Genomic DNA, 19,969 nt, shown 5'->3' on the forward strand with positions numbered 1-19,969 from the left:
AGGTCTTGGCAGATCCTGATTGTTCAAGCCTTTAGTTCTTCCTTCTTTTGTCTGCATGTAATGAGACTCACCATTATTCCTGCACTTTTACAAGACTTTTGGGGGACTCAAAATAGGATTTTGAGCTAGTATACTGTTAGCTTTCCCTGATGTGGCTGGGAAAAGGCTTTGTGAGCTGAGCAGGGCAATAAATGCCCTCTGTGGAAAGAGGGAAGCAGGAGAGCAGGGGCTGTAAGAGATGAGCAGGAGCAGTGTGTGGCATTGGCAGTTCTTAATTCCCCTCCTGTGGACACCGGGCTGCATGATACTGAGGGGGAAAAAAATCAATTAAATGCTTAAGACTGCTAAAATTCTCATTAGCAGCATCTCAAAAGGCTGAGTCAAGCAGGGTAGCAGGGCTTGAAGATGGGGAAAGGGAAATTCCTCTGGAAAGGCAGCAGTTCCTGGGAGTATCCTGGTTATTGGTCTGTACCAATGGATTTCTATTTCTTCCTCTTCTTATTGATCCCTGTAAAATCATGGAGGACTCAAGAGATTTGAGGACGAGTCCAAGTTTCTCTTGCACTTCTCTGTTCTTCAGTTCAGGTAATTGCCTTCCACAGGAAAGGACTTAGATCAGAAAATTACTTTTGTTTTTTCTTTTTACTTCAGCAATTGCACATAAGGATATAAAAGCTGAATGAAAAAACCCAGGTTATTTATGCTGTCTCTTAGATAACTTTAAAGAAAACAAAAAAAAAAAAAAAAGGAAAAATGTTTTTAAGGTCTCTGACACATGAAAAAAGCATCAGTTTTGCCTCTGCATCTCCCAAGTGCTTGGTGTTTCTGCCAGATTTCTGCCTTTGCCTCTGCAGGGTTATGCCCATTCCAGAAAAGAGATTTGTGGCCATTTTGCCATTTTCACAGGTGTGCTGCCACCCTGATTAATCATCCCCATTTTCCCAGCTGCTCCTCCTGGTGGGAATGAGAGGAGAGAAAAAAGGGGGGGCAATGGGTGGACAAAATTATTGAGAAACTGCTCCTTCCTCCGCATACCTAAGGAGGAAAAAGTAATCTGAATGAAAGCTGTTTGTGTGTTCTACACAAAAGCCCCTGGCACTATCAGGCACATGGGAAATAAAACCAAGTACCTGACACAAGCTTCTGGGGAGTCTTAAGACCAGAACAAAGCTCTGATCAGCTATTAATATTTCACATAACTGTTCTCCTAACTTCAGTGCTTCCAAAATGGGTATGAAAAATCTTCTTACCATCAAAGGCAGTGAAATAATATGTATTTAATATGCAAATAGGCCTCTGTCTCCTGTTACTCTGATGTTCTATTTCTTAAAAAGTGTGCATGTGCAAGCAATATAGGTCACAGTATAAATGGGAGTAAAAATTGCTCTTCTTGTAATATTCATTGCTATGAAGACAGATTAATAAAATTATAATTTAAAGTAATCTCTCTTTTAACAGGAAAAATGTGGGATTAAATCGATATTTTTCTTCTCTCTGTCTTCTTCCCCCAAGTCCCATAGTAAGTGTCAGAATATGCTGCACTATAGAAGTTTTCCTTTAATATTTCACTCTGATTCTCAGGAAGGATATTTTGGGAAGCAATCCTCCTTGATTAATCTAGGAGAGAGATATTTTTTTAAAATATTGACCAGAAGCTGACCTTTAAATGAAGGCAGCTGTGCCAGCCTTGGGGGGAAGCTGTTGTGGTTTGCCAGGTTGCAAAGCTGATGATTTTTTTTGTTTTGGTGGTTGCTTATTTTAGAGGGGGTGCTGAAGGGATGTTTTCATTATTTTCTGACCCTCCTGCCCCCCACTCCCCTTTGATTTGGTGTTGATTTTTTCCTTCCCTCTGCCTTCAAAAACCATCTCTGAGCCCTTGGTTATTTCCTGGTAGGGAGCTGTACAAGTGGGAGGAACGACTGGGGCCAAAATAAATATGGATTATAGCATTACTACCAAGATGTTCTGTCAGGATTAAACACTTTGCTGGAATTACTCTGAGTTTCCAGCAATAGAAGCGAGATCAAAATCTACATCTGAAACTGCTGAGAGATTCTTTTCCCTAATGTGATGAAAACTGTCAAGTGCAAAGGAGTTTCTGTCGATTCATAGTGTGACTTCAATGCTGGCTATGCAGAATCAAAACTTGTTTTCCTCAGCTATCAAAATGTTTCCTCATTTTTTGATCTTCTGACAGTAAAATAAATCTTATCTTCTTCACTAACAAGAAAGAGAAAAAGTCTGTCACAAAGACTGGTAATGCTTTTATGGTTCCTTCAGTGCTGTGCCAGAGAGGAGCTTCAGAGATGTGAGAGAAGAAAATAGAAATTACGTGGCTCAAAGCTCTGAGGAGTTTGGAGCTTCCACAGTTAACAGCATTAAAAATGCTATTTTATTACTGCCTAGAGAGTTCTTGTTTTCTAAATAAAGAAATTAAGTGCTTATTAATGGAGTTTATTTCGAGTAGTAACAATTTTCTGCAATCCTTTTCCCCGGTCACATTATGTAGCATTTAATGGTGTTTGGTTGCAATGTTTTATGCATTTCAGGCTCCTTAACATTTCAAACAACAGAAATTATGGGGAAAGAAGAAAGGCAGTTATCACAAGGGAGGTTTTATGTACTAAATATGCTGGTAAAAAAAATTAAAGCTCTATAAAATATCAGATCTCATAAGTGAAAAATTAATTAGAAATCCTTCTTTATGAGTTAATATTATTTACCTAAAAATGACACCTCTTCAATCACTGGCTGAAAGAAAAACATTAACTGTTCTATACAAGTAGATCAATGATTTCTCATAAGAAAGGAAAATGATTTTACTGGAAAATACATTATTATAATTTTTATTCCATGACACAGCTTTATGAGGTGTATATATATATTTTTTTAAATAGTTTTCATGGGCAAATTTATTTGCTGAAGAGTTACTGACTGAAATAATTTTTAGCTCTCAACAAAGAGTTTTATTTTGGTGCCTGAAGCACACCTTGAAGGCAGTGCAGCATGGTGTCCTGCCTGCTCTGTTAGTACTGGTGATAAATATCAAGACTTTCAGAGGGGTCTTCCTTGCTTTTATTCACATATGAAGGGAATTTCCCATGTTTGGGTGCTGTTTTCTGGCCTAAGAATACAGCCAGCACTCTTCCTTGTATAGAAAAAAAATATATATATAAAATTATATATATATAATTATATATATAATTACAATTATATATATAATTACATATATAATAATACATACATATGTATTATTATATATACATATAGATATATATGTATGTATACATATATATATGTACATATACATATATACATATATATTTAAAGCTTTAGGATTTGCTTCCCTTTTTGACAAACTTCCCTTATTCTTTTAAAGATCTTCTTGTATCTACTCCACTGCTTGTTGTAGTAGTTCAGATGCTTTTTTTTTTTTGTGTGTTTCTCCAAATTAATGAACAGCCTTTACCTGGCATCCTTCTAGTAAATACTTCCATCAAATTTAGCACAACCTCATCAAAGGGCTGAAAGTGAAGGTAGGTTTCTGTTAATGAAGTGGTGATTCCTCTGTTGTCAATGACAAAGAGTCATTGTTTTCTTTTAAATACCTTACTCATAAATTTTCCTACTTTAACTTAAGAGAAACAATATTTTCAGGAAATGCAAGCCCTCTTAATCAAAGAGAACCAGCAGTAGACAAGTTTAGAGTTTACAAATTTCTAAATACCTGCTTGTATCTGGCTACTAATGAATATTAATAGCTTGCTATTGTTAATTACTAAATTATTCTAATTGACAAATGTAATTTTAACCCTTGAACTTTTAAGAACAAAATTTAGAATAGCCTCCCACATCACTTTTTGATTTAAGAGCATTTTATTTTTTCCCTCAGAATTCACTGATAGAGCAATATGTGTGCTTATTCATCTCATAAGGTCTCAACAACTGTTTTGACTGCATTCCAAGTAATTACCTAAATTTTTAATTGTTTTGCTATTTCCAGAGGTTAGAGACAGCATGGCTGCAAAAAAATCCCAGTGTCAAAATCAGTTGCTTGGGGCGAAGGAGAAAATATTATGACTTTTCTTCTGCTAGCTGAAGGGGGCCATGTCACCTCCCTGTTTTGTGCATAGAAGAAAATCTAGAATTAGAGACTCCAAGGAACAAAAGTTCTGTGGTAGAGGGAGCAGCTCCTCTGGTCTTGCAGGAAATCAAAGTGCATCGAGGTCTTTTAGCTGCCACAACATCACCATTAACCCTTCTGGGGAAAAACCCTCCCTTCCTGCTCTGCCTGGGCTTTATTTGCCTTGTACCAAGGGCCAGAATGGTTTAATGAGGCTCAGGTGGGCTGAGGGAGTTGTCTCACTGTGAAAGAAGTGTTCAACTACCCTGGGCTGATGGCAAAACAACTCTTTTTGGTTTTTTCCTTTTATTTCTTCTTCCTTCTCCTCCTTTTCCTTCTCTTTTTTTCTCCATCTCCTCCTCCTTTTCCTTCTTCTTTTTCTTCTCCTTCTCTTCCTCTGATTTTGGATGTACCTTCATTGCAAATCCAAAGAAGAATGGCTGCATTCAAGGAAATTACAGGTCAGCCCTAAAGCTGTGTTTTTAAAGTTTAAATAAGTCCATGTGTTCTACTGATGTAATAATTTATTCCTTTTTTTTGCAGTATCTGCATTAAATATTTAAGTATTTGTCTGAGTGTGGGCCTACAGCTTTCTGCAGTTCCTTTCTCTCTTGCTCATGAATTTCATATTTGAAATGTTTTTGTGGTCAATGTTTAAGATATTTTAGCACGCATTTCTAATTACTGTATAAATTCTGAATTGGAGGGGAATGGCAGCAAGGTATAAAGAGAATTTGTTCTTTGTCATGGGGACCTGTGTGTTGTAATGGACCAAATAATTTTTCAGTTTCTTTAAATATGAGTCCCAGCAACTGAACAGGATGATTCTTTCATACCCTGGCACATTTATTTCTTTAGCAGCATGTATTCTGAGGAGATTTTTGAGATATTTTTTGGAAGTTGGTGGGTAGAACTGTGACTCACATGGTGTGATTTCCCTTGATTATTTTAGGTACGATACCCTGGGACTGGATGAGAAAATGTTACCTCACCATTTATCTGTTGCTTTTCATGGAATTATTTATGCTTTTTAAAGTAGCTTCAGGAACTCTCCTATCTAAATCTGGAATAACATTTACTTTTCAGATGATCAGTGCCCTTTATTTAGGAAGCTGGGGATATATTATAACAGATATTTGCAAATTTTTAATGAACAACCTGAAGTTGCTCAGTGCTGGTTTGTTTATCCCCATTTTTGGTTTTTTGCTGCTAGGTTTTGTAAGAAATTCCCACTCAGCATCTTCCAGCTGAAATTTAAAGCAAAGTATTTTTGGGCTGTCTCCTTTATGCTTGCTGAGTTACCTTGGAGCTGCCTACTGGAAGTGGTGGGATTTTTATTCTCTATTTTAGTAGGCAGGGTATTCAAAGGATTCGATGTTTTAGACATGATTTCTTACCTCTTCAGAGCTTTTGTATTAAATGAGACTGCCTTGTGAAATTTTTGTGAGGGCCTGTCTATTTATCCATCCATCTTTATGAAATACTGTGATTGAAGTGTATTTATAATAGTCTCTCCCCTATAAAGAGATTGTATCAATTTTAGCATTTTATTTGCTACAAAATGTTTTCTTGTTATACATCTCAAACTACAGTAAAAACTTAAGTTATTAATTAAAATACACAAACAATCCCCCTGCCATTCAGCAAATTTGTTCAGATCTGATCTGGAGGGAATTTAGCCCAGACCTCAAGTCTGACTCCTCACAGCTGCATTTCCTAAAGAAGTCAAATTTTTTTATTAGTTACTAAGCACAGATCAGCTTCTGCCACTCAAGGTTAATTCTCATGCTGATGTCCTCTCTGGATAAGTTTTTTTTTTTTTGCTGCACTAGCAAGCTGAATCTGTGTATTATCAGCAGCTGAATAAATGAGGCATAGAAGGGAATGCTGAATATCTTCAAATCAAAGTAATGCGTAAAATCACGAGTGAAACATGGTATTTTAAAATTTGTCATTTTCTTTGTAATAAACATGGTTTAACTTTATCTCTCGATTTCTCATGCCAGTGTTTGAAATACTGCACTATTGCATCTGAAATTGCCATACATTGCTTTTGTAATCTTCATATATTATCAATGGCTCATGAAATTCAGTAAGAGAAAACAGGAAAAGCAATCAGGCCCTGGATGGCTATAGATGTATCCATGAAGAAAAGATTACTAGCCACATCTGTAAAATCAAATTATTTTTTTTTCCTTCCCCTCTGACAGTTCCAGCAACCTTTCCACTAAATTTAAAGGGATATGGACAGAGTCCTTCAGTGTCAACTCCTTTATCTCTGCTATGAATGGCTTAAAACCACAATATGTAACCTAGATAATTGTGAGAAATCATCTTCAGGAAAAAGAAGAAGAAAGCCTCAACTGGATTTTTTCCTACTGTTATATTTCACAAATATTATTAAATGAAAAACCTGCTAGTGGCTGCAAATGTAGAGATTTGGGCACAGCTATCTTTGTACACCTTACTAAATATTTTCAAATATTTTTTCTTTGATTACAAGAATGTCTCTGCTTTCCTGCAGCTCATGGAAATGGAAGCATTGGTGGGGAGGGGAGAATAGTACCATCCCCTATTTATTATTAACTTGGAATTTCTTACCCCAGTTTGATTCAAATATTCTATTTCTCTGTCTCGAGTCAGGCAGTTAAAACTGTGACTAATTTACAAATAATTTAGGTTGATTTGGCCAATTCACAGGCAGAAGTAAAGACTGTTAGAGAAACACTTTCAGTTGAAAGGGTAGGAAATGGTTTACATTCTATTTCACATAGAAATAATGCTTAATGGCCTGTGCAGGTTGTGTTATGCTGAATCTTTATTTCAATATAATGTGAGGACTGGAGAGGAAAGCCATACAAACCCTGTTGAGGGGTTCACGTGGGAATTACTGCTAGTGGCAATTAGCCAGGGACAGCACATGTTGTGTGCAGTGACTGGAGAGGGAGATGGAAGAGGAGGGAGAAATGAGGAACTGTGGAATTTGCAGGCAACCCTGCAAGAGATGAGATGAGAATCTTGACTCCATGTTTCAGAAGGCTGATTTATTATTTTATGATATATATTGTATTAAAAGAAAATTATATATTAGAACTATACAAAAAAGAATAGAAGAAAAGTTTTCATCAGAAGGCTAGCAAGCAAAAGGAAAAGAATGCTAATAAAATCTTGTGACTGACCAAAGAGTCGGAGCCAGCTGGGCTGTGATTTGCCATTAATTAAAAACAACCCCATGAGACCAATCACAGATCCACCTGTTGCATTCCACAGCAGCAGATAATAATTGTTTACATTTCGTTTCTGAGGCCTCTCAGCTTCTCAGGAGGAGAAATCCGAGCAAAAGGATTTTTCACAAAATATGTCTGTGACAAGGTACTTGTTTTATTTTGGTGTGGAAAGCTGTGTATGAACCCTAGGTGGTCAAATACAGAGTGAAATAATCTTTCCTATGGCATTGGGAGAGAAAGCTTATTTCCTCTTGGGACCTGAAAGTAGCATGTGCTATAAAACGCAGCGTTAATCGTGGTGAAGAAAACACAAATCTCAGGGCATCCATTTCTCAAACTTCTGGGCAGACAGCTGTGTACTGAGAGTGTGAGGGAGGCTGGGAAAGCCTGGATTTCCTTGGGGCAGTGTGAATGAAATGCTGACAGCTCAGAGCTTTGCACTCATGCCCTTCAGTGGGATGTTTTGGAGACAGCAAAGGTTGGTCAGGTCCCACACCAGAGACGAAAATTCCCCCATCCTGGCCAGCTCAGCTCTGGAGGCGCTGCTGTCCTGTTCTGCCCAAAGGGAACTTGCCCTGGGGATCAGACAGGCACCTTTGCATGACACCCACGTAAAGCTTGTGTAGAATTCACCTCTGAGAATATCAATTGCAGAGGCTTGTGTTGGTGAGGGTCACCCAGCCATGAGTAGTTTTTAAGCTCTAGTTATACTTGAAAATAAAGCAGAAATTATTGAAAATATTTTCAATTGTTTCTACCCCGCAAGACCAACCATCAAACCAAACCAAACAATTCAGACTTTATTTTTTCTTTCACTCTGTTTCCTAAGCTACATGTCAGGTTCTGTCTGTAGCTGGTGCTCTGCAATACACTTAATTTTGTATTTATTTCAGATGCTGTTCTGTATGCTCTCTGACTCATTACTTGTATAAGAATAACAATGCCTCAGGGGAAAATATTGAGCTAGTGATTTGCACTGAATTTTGTCTCTGATACTATTTGTTTGTTTGTTTGTGGTTTATTTTATTTAACAATGACAAAAAAGGGCAAAATCATCAATTTCTGGCTGATTAGTTTAGTACCCACTTAGGGTAACCACTACAGGTTCTGAAAATGCATTCAAAACACATAGGAAATATGTGCAATTCCATGTACATACACTCGTGATTAACTCTTCAATATTGACTTGGACTTAGTTACAATTTTCAAGACTATTTTGTATGAGTGAGGCTTTCCTTTTGTAAAAGAAGAGTTGTTAAATATTAGGATTTTTTTAGTCTGTTTTGATTTTAGGTTTCTCTCTAAAAAGGTTTTGCAGCCTCAGAAGGGAGGACATCAGCCTTTAAAGAATATTTCAAACCTATTTCTTCCCTCTCTGTGAGAGGTTTCTTTGCAAGTACTGTGACCCTTTATTTACCTCATGGCAGTATACTGAAGAACACTGAAAGTGCAGATTCTTCAAATTTGTGCTGTTAAAAAGTGCTCAAAAAGGTTGTGCTGTTGTGAAACAGAAGTATATAATGAACAATTATTTGTTGCAAATTATTTAGCCAAATATTTCTTAATTCTCAAAAATATCTCGTATTGTCAGGGCAGAAACAATGTGTTATTGTAAAAATCTTGTTTCAAATATATGTGTGCTCTGACATTAAAAATGCATGATAAGCACACCTGGTCCTGGGCTTGTTCATGGGCCCTTAGCTCATGAGAAAGGATTGCAATAGTTTAAGAAATTCAGAAATAGTAAGGTTTTCTGGTAATATAATAAAAAATATGATGTGATTATAATATATAATATATAATACCTATATTTTGTGAGGAGGTTATGTTGATTCCTTCCCATTCCAAGAGAACTTAAGTCTGTAAATATTGTACTTCCAAACCCTTGCAGAAAACTGAGATGAAGCAGCTTCTCCCTATTTTGGATGAGCTAAAGAAGAAAGTGGTAAATAAAGAAAAAAAAAAAGCTAAAGAAGAAATAAATAATAATATAAAGGATATAAATTTTAAAAATAAATTAAAAATTATTGAATAAAAAATTAATAAAAAATTATTAATAAATTAATATATAAAACCAGAGGAAGACACTTTTAACCAGCCACTTAGTATCTCTCTGGGAGTGAGGAAGGAAGCATGAATTTCTCCATTGTTCTGATATCTTTTCTAAGCACAGCAGGTGATGTGTCCTACAGGCATAAAATATGAGAACAAATAAACCCAAAGTTGCTCAGGTTCACAGAGGAATAAAACCAGGCTTGTTGGATTTTTTAATTAGAAGATATTTTCCAAGGTTATTAAACCAAAAGAAAACAAAAGGAATTAAGTGCTCAGCTAATTTCTAGCACCTCAAATAATGATCTTACTTTATGCCTTGGGTTCCAGTGAGTCTCACACAGCACACACTCTGTCCAGAGATGGAGGAGATTGTGGTGGGGATAGAATGCAAGAAAATAAAGATTTAAATAAAGGCAATAAATAGGATAAGTGTTGTAAAAGAGTGGGTTAGCTGAGTGAAGAGGTTAGAAGAGTGAAGCTAGAGTTTGTTGGTTGTGCTGTGAAGAAGGAGGAGTCAGTGCTGTGAGGTAATGCCTGTAAGAAATCACCAAGAAGGTATGGGAGCTTTGCAATAAGATGACAATAGGAGATATTTAAAAAATTACTTTTTAATATTCAGAAAGTTACTGTCATGCTACATCAGGAAAAGCTGCCATCTTATGTGAGTCTTTGGCTTTTTCATTCCTTGCTCCAAGCCTCCCTCCAAGCTGCTTTCAGGTGGATTTTGTATCCCTTGAAATTGCAGAATCTCAAAAAATAAAGTGAAATGAAACTCCTGTTGTCCAGGAAACGCAACAGAGTTGATATCTTAACTGCTTTGCAGTAGAGAGAAACAACAGAGAAAGGCACTGGCACGAAGAAATTAATGGAGATATATTTTCAATCATACAAAAAGAATTCACCCAGAGAAATGAACTTATTTTCAGCTAGAATCCAAATGAGTTTTAAATTGATCACTTATTTATGGAAATTTCTAATTACTTTTTTCATAACTTATTAGATTTATCAGAAACAATTTCTTTTTCCAGACTGAATCTGTACACAATAATTATTGCAATGGTTCTTATATATCTCCTTCTGACAAAAGATTATTTTTCCAGTGTGGGATGGCAGAGCCAACTAGAATAATTTAGTGTATCATATTGTGCAGTAGCTACACTGCTCCAAAATCAAGAGGCTGAGGTGCTCTTGCCAGTTCATACTCATTTTGCCAAAGAAAGGCTTTTTACTTTTAATTTGCTAGAATCACAGTATAATTTAGGTTGGAAAAGACCTTTAAGATCCTTCAGTCCAACCATTATTCCAGTACTGTGTCCCCAAGTGCAGATTTCTGTGCGCATTTTTTGAACCTGCTCATTTTTTAAACACCCCCAGGGATGGTGACTCCATGACTTCCCAGTGCTTGACAATCCCTTTGAGGAAGAAATTTTCCCTAATATTCAGTTTAATCTGGTTGTTTCCCCAGCCTTTGCAGATACCGTGGAAGTTCTCAAAACTGATTTGTCCAAGTTCAGAGCTGCTTAAAATAAATTAAAATCAGTTTATTGCTGACCTCAAGTGTTATAAAGAAGTGAGTTTTTTGTTCCAGATAGGGAGAAAAAACAAAGTAAAGGAGGAAGAGGAGAAAAAAAAAACAAAAACCCAAACATGTGAGCAGTTCCTTCAGGTATGTGAACAGTGGCACAAAATTGGTATTTTATTGAACTGGACCCTGTTTTCAGGGGCATGGCTGAGCTGTCTTTGTGAGCAGACACTGAATGGTTTCTGCACAGCCCCACATCCCCTTGGGCAGCAGTTGGAGCACCCAGGTGAAGCTGAGGTTTAATTCCATGTTGGGGGCAGTGTCCTGGTTGTCTGTTAAGGCAGTGGGGAAATGACTTTGCAAACCACTATCACCATGATGTCTTATGAAAAATCCCTTTGCCAGGATTTTTTCTCCTGAGAAGCCTCAGCAAAAAAATGCAAACAATAATTATCTGATTGCTTGGAATGTGGTTTGGAGGTTGTTTACCAACAGGCGCATCTTTGATTGGTTTCATGTTAATTGTTTTAATTTAATGACCAATCCCAGTCCAGCTGTGTCAAGACTCTGGTCAGTCACAGGTTTTATTATCATTCTTGTCCTGCCTTCTAATGTCTCCTTGCTCTTTCTTTGGTATAGTTTTAGTATATAATTTCTTTTAATATAATATCATAAAATAATAAATCACCCTTCTGAAACCTTGGAGTCAAGTTCTCATCTCTCACCTTGCCCCTAGAAACCCTCACAGCACCACAACAAAACAACATATGTCTCACCTGAGTTTCTGACTTCTCTCTGAATTTCACATTTTGGCATTGCCCCCAGTTGTGTTGTCATCAGTGCACCATGTGAAAATGTGCAATGGGTCTTTGATTTCACAGCAATGATTGCCCTGCTCATTGTCTCACGTTGTCAGCTGCTGTGTTTGGGTGACTCTGCAGCACCCAGCTCTCGGGTTTCTGTGGTTGAGATGACCCCTGAGGTGTTAGAAATTATTTTTTTCCAGCCCTGCAACCAAAGAAGTCAGGATTCCTTGGCTCTGCTTTTCAAGGTTGTTTATTTTCTCTTTTCTGTTACATTCTTTCTCTGACCCGCTGAGGTCTGCCCAGCAGGTTGGTTTGTGGCACAGTCCCTGCCCTTGGGGTGGTGTTGGCTTTTTATACTAAGAGCTACATGTACTTTATTTACAATAATTTTCCAGTACCCATCACCTGTGTTAGACAGTCTGTCTCTGCTCTAAACCAATCCAGAAGTGTCACCATCACAGCAGAGGATGGAGGACAAGAAGAAGAAGAAGGACAGGACATGCTCAGATTCCTCCATCTTGCCTCTTGAACCCCCATTCTAAATCCCCAAAATTCTACTTTTTCACCCTGTGACAAATTCACTATCATTCTATTCAAACCCTTATGGCTTGTAACTCTTCACACAAGGTTGGTCATTGTTTCCATGGGCTAAAATCAAAGGCACAGGTGTTTGTGACTCCGTGCCAGGGTCTGGAATCACCCAGGGCAGCCAGAGCAATGTCCTGGGTCCCTGCTTCTCCAAAGGTTTCAGCTGGAGCTCCCAGAACTGGCAGCTCTTACCTCCCCTTGTTTCCAAAGCTCTGCTTTTCACTGAAAGGACATTCAGACATGTGTTGTGTAGACACCAACATAATTATTTCACCATCAGAGAACATATGCTTGTGGAACATATAGCATTGCCTCGTGTTACTCATTGTTCAACACATGCCAGAGATGTTTAAATTTTTTTTTGCCCTAGCTTATGTCAGATATTTAAAAAGATGTATTTTTTTTTTAATATCTCCACATGCTCAATGTTTCCTTTCCTGAAGTTAACACTAAATTAATTGATTAACCAGCAGAAGTTGTTTTCTGTGCTTTTCTTTTGGATGAACAGTGCAATTGTGGCACCCTGACATAGTTAATAAAAACCACTAACAACACCCTCAGTGAGTAAATAGGCTGCAGAGATGTGAAATCACACGTGATAGTTGCCAGGGAATTTATGACAGAATATAAAGTAGATTCCTTTATATATTTTGTAACATTTTTAGGCCTGTGTTTTTTGGTTGGAGTTTTTTTAGCTAGCGATGTACTTTATCATGAGAAGGACCTTTTTCTTCTCCCAAAACCTTATTTAAAAGAAGTTTTCTTAAACATATAACATAAAGCCTACTCCTGTTCTGAATTATAATGAAGAATCTTATTAATGCTGTTTACATTGAAATATTTGCAAATAATATTTTACATTAGTTGGCATGACAATGTGCTTCCTGGCACTGCACACAGATGCTTTCTGCACTGATAATCAGTTCTGCTGAGGCACTTCAAATAAAACACATCAGCAAAGAAAGCACCAGCTTTATCAGTGCCTGAAATTGCATGCACTGTGCTAAGCAAACATTGTAAATTATAAACTAATTTTATCTTCAGGAAAAGGAAGCTTTTATTTAAAACTGGAAAAAGTTAATAATAGCTAAAAACACTGTGAATTCATCAATGCCAGAGTCATGGGCACTGAAGGAAACACTTGCTGTTACATTCAAGTGAACAGGCATTTTCATTGGAAAAAAGGATTAGCATTTGTTAATGGCATTTTCCAGGGAATGTTATTAAATGCTACCTCATTCAAAACCAGAGCTGGGTTAAGGAATTAAAACCCAAGCTGCAGGAGTGTGCAGTTGTGGTGTGTATAACACTCCCGTGAGGTAATCAGCATCTCCTGATGCTTCATAAAATATAATCACCAGCCTTGATGTGGAAGAAAATTAATTTAATCTATAGATACACACATAGTATTTGGATATTGAAGGAGCTTTGTTGGGCAGGTAGTGTGCTCAGCAGTTTTAGTGTTTCGAGGTCTGAAAGTGAGGAGTTGTGATGAAATTATCTTTAAGGTTATTAAGACAAAGTAAAAGATTATGTGTTCCACTCTTTTGGAGAGCTTTGCAACAGGCACACAATACATCTATAGAAACTGTTTCTGAAAATTGTTTTTTTCTTCTAATTACTTAGGTGTTCCTTGAAATATAAAAATATAATAAAGCACATTGTGTGTGTTGTAACTATTTTTTAATCTCTGTTATTCCCAATTTCCTGCAGTTTTCTCTGAGACTTAATGAAACTGTTTTTTCTTGGGCTATGTGTGATAGTCTAATTATCTTCCACTAAGAAGTGTAAAGTTTTCTGTAAATATGGAAGGGTAAAAGGAGTAATGAAGCTGAGGGAAAGAAAATGAAATAATCATGCATCTTTATTAAGATGCCATAGCAATTACTAACTTTACCAAAAGTATAAACCTTTGCTGGAGTGCTCAAGAGGCATCAAGCTCTGAAAATATATTATTCTTGTTTTAAGGCTAATGCACAGTGCTCTGCAATAATGCAGCCCTCCATTCCAGTAATTTTGCATATTTTATATTTTATATTCCATATTCTATATTCCTTAATTTATGTTTTATTATTTTATATTTTATTTTGTATATTTTATTTTACTTTTATTTTATATTTTATTGTATATTTTATATTTATATTTTATTTCATATTTTGTTTTTATTATATTTTCTATTTCATATTTCATATTTCATATTTTATTAATTCTGAAGTGTATTGTGGAATCCAAACTGCAGAGTATGAGTAAAATTAACTGAAAAACAAGCTGACTTTGTAAAAGGGAAAATAGAGTTAAAAATAGATTTTTAGTGCTCTAGGAGGCATTGTTCGGTTTGGGAGGCCCATTAGAGTTTGGGAAAGCCACAAATGATCTGTTTATGGCAATGCATAACTTGCACTGTTTGCAAATGAGTGGTCATTGCTGGGGTAACCCAGGCAGGCACAGGGAAATTGGAAGCTGGAAATAATGAGGATCATGATGAATCATTCTGAGCAGGCAGCTCACAGTGTAATCCAGGAGAAAACTCAGATTTTAAAGCTCTGCTCACCACAGGGAGACTTTAATTGGCTTTGCTTGACAGATATAAAAATGTATTGGATGTTTCTGTATTTATTTTTAAATCATTTCAGAACTAGTTCCATACACTTTTTTTTTTTAAATTCCTTTCAATTTCAGAGAATTAAAATAACCTGAACAGTGTGGAAATAGTAACAGGAGTTCAGTCTGGAATAAGAAAAGCTGTATTTTGAAAGCTTTATATGCCAACCACAGCCATGGTGAGATCAGTCACTGTCCTTCTGTGCCATGGTCATTTGCCAGGCAGCTCTGGGGTGTTTGTGGGGTGTTTTTTTTGTTTGTTTTGATTGAATTGAGCAGCTAATCCAGTTTGGGACATGGAAAGGTGGAAATAAAGCTCTGACTATCTGTGCATATATTACTGTCCTGAAACTGCTGTTGTTCCTTCAGTGGGACACTCAAAATGTGGTTTTATAGGCATACACAGCATTTATTTTCTACAAAGATGACAGATTATGACTGTGTAGCCTCTGTTGCAGTCCTTTAAATGCTGTATGAGAATTCAGCAGGTAGGCACAGGTAAATCTGGATGTGCCGGCAAGTACCATAAACACATCAAAGAGAAAATCAGGTTTGCAGTTCAATGGCCAATGTAAACAAAAAAATTATGCTAAGGGCTGGCGCTCTACTTTAATCCTGTTTCTGCAGCAAAACCAAAGAGAAGTGGGGCACAAGGCAGTCTTGAGAAAGCATCTTTATGTTGACTTGCAGATAAAGAATTGCCTGAAGAACTGAAAGACAAACATTTTTAAACTACAGATTTAAAGGCAATGGTAATCCTTACCACAATAAATGCTTATTTGGCACATTCATAAAGTATTACCAAGGTGGTTACTCTCTTTTGTTTTGGCAATTTTTAGAAACTTTATACTCTGGAGTTAAATTACTGTCTCCTTGGAAGACAAAGTGAATGTTTTCTTCTGAAAGCATCCACAGTGTAATGCATTAAATTAATGATAGAAAAAAGAGAACTGAAACAGGGAAAGGGATACCCACCCAAGGTCATATTGATTTGTTTTTATTTACACATTCTATAAATGTCAGGGTTGGCTTAAAGAAAGGTTGGAAATAGGTCTGCATGGTGAACACAAAATCAGGAAGCTGAAGTGTAAATTTATGTCTATCTAGACTCTGTGTTCGTGTGACTGCAGCCCTGCCATTATTGCTTTGCTCTGAACTTAGAAAAAAAATCTGACTGTTCCTTCTAAGATTGCAGTGCAACAGAACACCCATTTCCTATAGATACAGATATCCTATACATATAGAATGCATCTATAGACATAGATTTGCTATACATATAGATTTCCTATATGTTGCAACTGAATAAATAGACATCTTGATTTTTATGTATTTTTTTTCATTTTGTTGGACTGCTTTTCCTTTAATTGAGAATTTAAGGTGTTGTGTGGATTTTTATGTAATTCCCAATACTATTGTGTACACTTAAGGTCCATCTTTTCCTTTCAATCCCAAGAAGCCTCAGTTTTTTTTCCCTGTAAAAATTTGTCTGAAGCCACAGCAGTTTTTTCTGCTTCAAAAGCTGTAATTACCAATTCAGCTCTCCACTATTTCAGCAAGAGAAATGTCAGTGTTTTGCTTTTCACTGGTGCCAGCTGCTTACCTAAGTTCAGTCAGCCTTCTGTTGGATAAAAATTAAATAGACATGTTGATAATGAGTCACACAGTGTGTTCATCACCTGGAACAGGGGCAGTGAGATTGTCACTGAGATTTTGATTTGACAGAGGACTCCTGTAAAACACAGAATCCTTGCTGAAAACAGCACATAGTGCAGAGTTGTTTCATTTACATTAAGACATCAGCAACTGAGGCTGTTCTGGTCCTATGATCAACACTGCTGAAGGCAAAAGAAAATAAGGAAAAATTGTCATCCACTTTTCTTTATAAATTAATGATTTTCACCTCCTTAAGTTATCCATTGCGTATACTTACAAGCATGACTATATGAAGCAAATGATCCTCAAACTTCAGAAGGGTAAAACCTGGTGAGAATGTTTGTTGTCCAAAGGAATAACTGGACAGATATCCATCTACACTATCCCAGACAAGCAAAATCCTGCATGAAGCCTTGTGAATTAGGACTATGTTTATTCCCACAGCCTGTGACTGTGCAAGATTTTAACACTTTAGAACAAACAAAACCCATCTTATTAGAAAATAGCTGTAATAGAAATAAATTTTTATACCTTTGAATGAATAGTTGTTGGAAAGGCTTTTACCCAGAGGCTGTGCTGTGTCTCAATTCCCTTCTCCTCCCACAGAGTAATTCCTTGTGTAGTGAAAAAAACCCCAAAGCAACGAGAGAGAATAAGGTGATAAATATACTTCAGATCCTCATGTTCAGCAAACATTCCCATTCTGTTTTTATCACTGCCATGGAGGGCAGTGATAGATGTAGGGCACAGAGTGATGATGTCAGGTATTCCCAGAGTCACTCACCTTTAGGCAGGGCAGTGTCCTGAAATGATGTGCACAGGCCAAAGAGGGAATTCGATCCACTTGTGTCAGTGTCTTGTCAAAGGGATGATCTCTTTTCCCAAGGGCTGGGGATTTCTGTGCCCAATCTCCCACAGAATTCTGCGTATGGGAAATAATGAACTCATTCCTTGTACCTGTTTCCCAAAGGTCACCTGAGCATTCGTGTCTGAGAGCTCCCTTGCTATTGCACAAATGTAGAAAATGTATGATTTCTCTGGTGCTTTTCTCATGAACTGTATCCCCTTTGTGCTGTTGATGGATGTTTAGTATCAGGCCCTTCTAGAGAGCATAAATCCAACATTATACATGATAAATGTTCACCACCTCATTGATGAGCTGGTAGTACATGTTCAGGTGCACTGCCACGAGGGCCAGGGCACAGCAGCCAAGATAGTGAAAATATAGCCAAAATAGCAGCCAATTTACACTGCAGAGTAAATCAATCTCCCCTTTCCAGTAATGAATGCCTTTGCAAATTAACCAAAAGTTGAGCTCCACTAGAAACAGGAGATATGGAGGCAGAGACATTCAAAGATTTGAAATACAGAGTCCAGTCCCTTATGTTTTGTCACCAAAATAAGCAGCTCTTACATTGTTGAAACAAATTGCTTATGGAGCATCTGTTTTGAACCTCACAGTTTGTGATTTAGCAAGCTTGCTCTAAAAAAAAAAATAACTCTGTAGGTATGCTGAGGTCCTTTGCTGACCGAATTCTTGTTAAACAAGATCAGGAAAATTCTACCCTCCTTGTGAGATGTGTGGATTGTTGGAAAGCAGCTCTTTGAAGCATGCAAAGTGTTCTAACTTTGATTTGTGAGCTATGACATGGGTAAGATGGGGCATTTTCTCTTCTGCCATGTAAAGTACTCTCTAATAACTTTGCTTTGCTCGTGGTTCTTTGCATGGTTTTATCAAGTGATTGACCTTCTTTATTATGTAAGAAATAATAGAAGTATTTTCTTCTGATAGCTCTTCCAGGAAGAGAAGCTCATCTGAGCAGTGTGGCCTGCACAAGAAAAAAATATATTTCCCATATTAAAAAAGCTATATCATCTTAATATTTTATTTTAATTAGGAAAAATACATTCAAGCCTAAAATTCCGCATGTATTTAATAGTCTTGCCAGTCCTAGATGGCATTATCTTTCTCTGGCTCCCCATCAAATATTAAGGTGTAACTGTGTTGGAATTAATGTAGGTTAGTTTGTGACTTGCATCAAAAAAGATTCTCTCCACAGCATTGCAAATAAATTATGTCACCCATCTCAGTGCACGTTCTACTTTACATCTTTCATACCACTATTTTCTAAAAATGGCATCCCAAGCTCTTACTTATTTACAAGACCATCTGGATGGTCGATGTGTAAAAGAACTTTGAAATTTGTAAGCATGAATTAATTAAAGAACAAGTTCTGCTTTATTGAGTGCCTCTTTCTTGCTTTTCCTTCTATCATAGTTTACAGGAACCATAGATAATACAGTGAATTTCACAGGTAAATCTGGTTTTAATTTAAAAAAACCCTCACCAAGTTTGAATTCTGGTAAATAGGGAATGAAACCTAGATGTTCATGAGAGACATTTTGTCACAAGAGACAAAATATTTCAAAATGCTGGTCCCTTGTGTGCTTCCATGGCTCATCCCATGCTGTTGCTGTCTCATGTGCACGTTAGAGATAATTTTGTGCTTTATAGATGCAAAATTCCTTTAATTGATGGGAATTATAAAAATGTTGATGGGATGGGAGAAGCAGAGGGAGGAGGAAAGAGGAAATGAATAAATAAGGGATGCATTCTTGCTGGCTGATTTGAGTAGGAGGGACTGATAACTTTAAGGTATTGAATGTTCTGGAGAGAAAACTTCAGTAGTGCTTGGATAAGGAGAGTGAAAGTACAATAGAAAGAATAAATCTGCAGAAGAAAATGAGATTAGAACAAAGAAAAAAGAGAAGTGCATTAGGGACGTGTTGGCTGCAAAGACAGAGAAATTATTTTGCTGGGGTGAAAAAATGAACATATTAAAGAAAATTTATTTGAGAGGTGGAATGGCATTAGGAATCCTCTTCCCTTCTTTCCAGTCTAGACAGGAAATACCTGTGACAACCTCCAGCCAGAATATAGCACTCTTGGCAGGGTTATTTCACAAGGAACTTGACAAGCTACTGCTTTTATTGCATGAGATAAAATACATCTTTAATGTATCTGGTGGAATGCTGTCTGGAGCAGCCCTGTTGATGATCTACATGCATATAGATATGACATGATGCAATTAAACCTCTGTAATTCATAGTCTTTAAAAAAGAAGATTATGCACAGGCTTCTCCTTTCCTGTTGTTTGTTCAATGTCAAATTAGCTCTCCTGTCCATGTGCAGTATGATACTGCCTGTAATTGAACTAGCATGCACTGCATTCTCACTAAAGTGCTGTCTGCTGGGGTGCCTGGCAGCTAAATCAGGGCTGGGAACATGCCTTGGGTTTCAATCAGGAGTGGGGAAGAAAGCTGTCATCTGTGGGACAGCAACACAATTGAAGAAGTTGGACATAGAGTAAATGAGGCAAGGATTTAAAAGATT

This window comes from Melospiza melodia, chromosome 6, assembly GCF_035770615.1.
Source record: "Melospiza melodia melodia isolate bMelMel2 chromosome 6, bMelMel2.pri, whole genome shotgun sequence".
NCBI classification, from domain to species: domain Eukaryota; kingdom Metazoa; phylum Chordata; class Aves; order Passeriformes; family Passerellidae; genus Melospiza; species Melospiza melodia.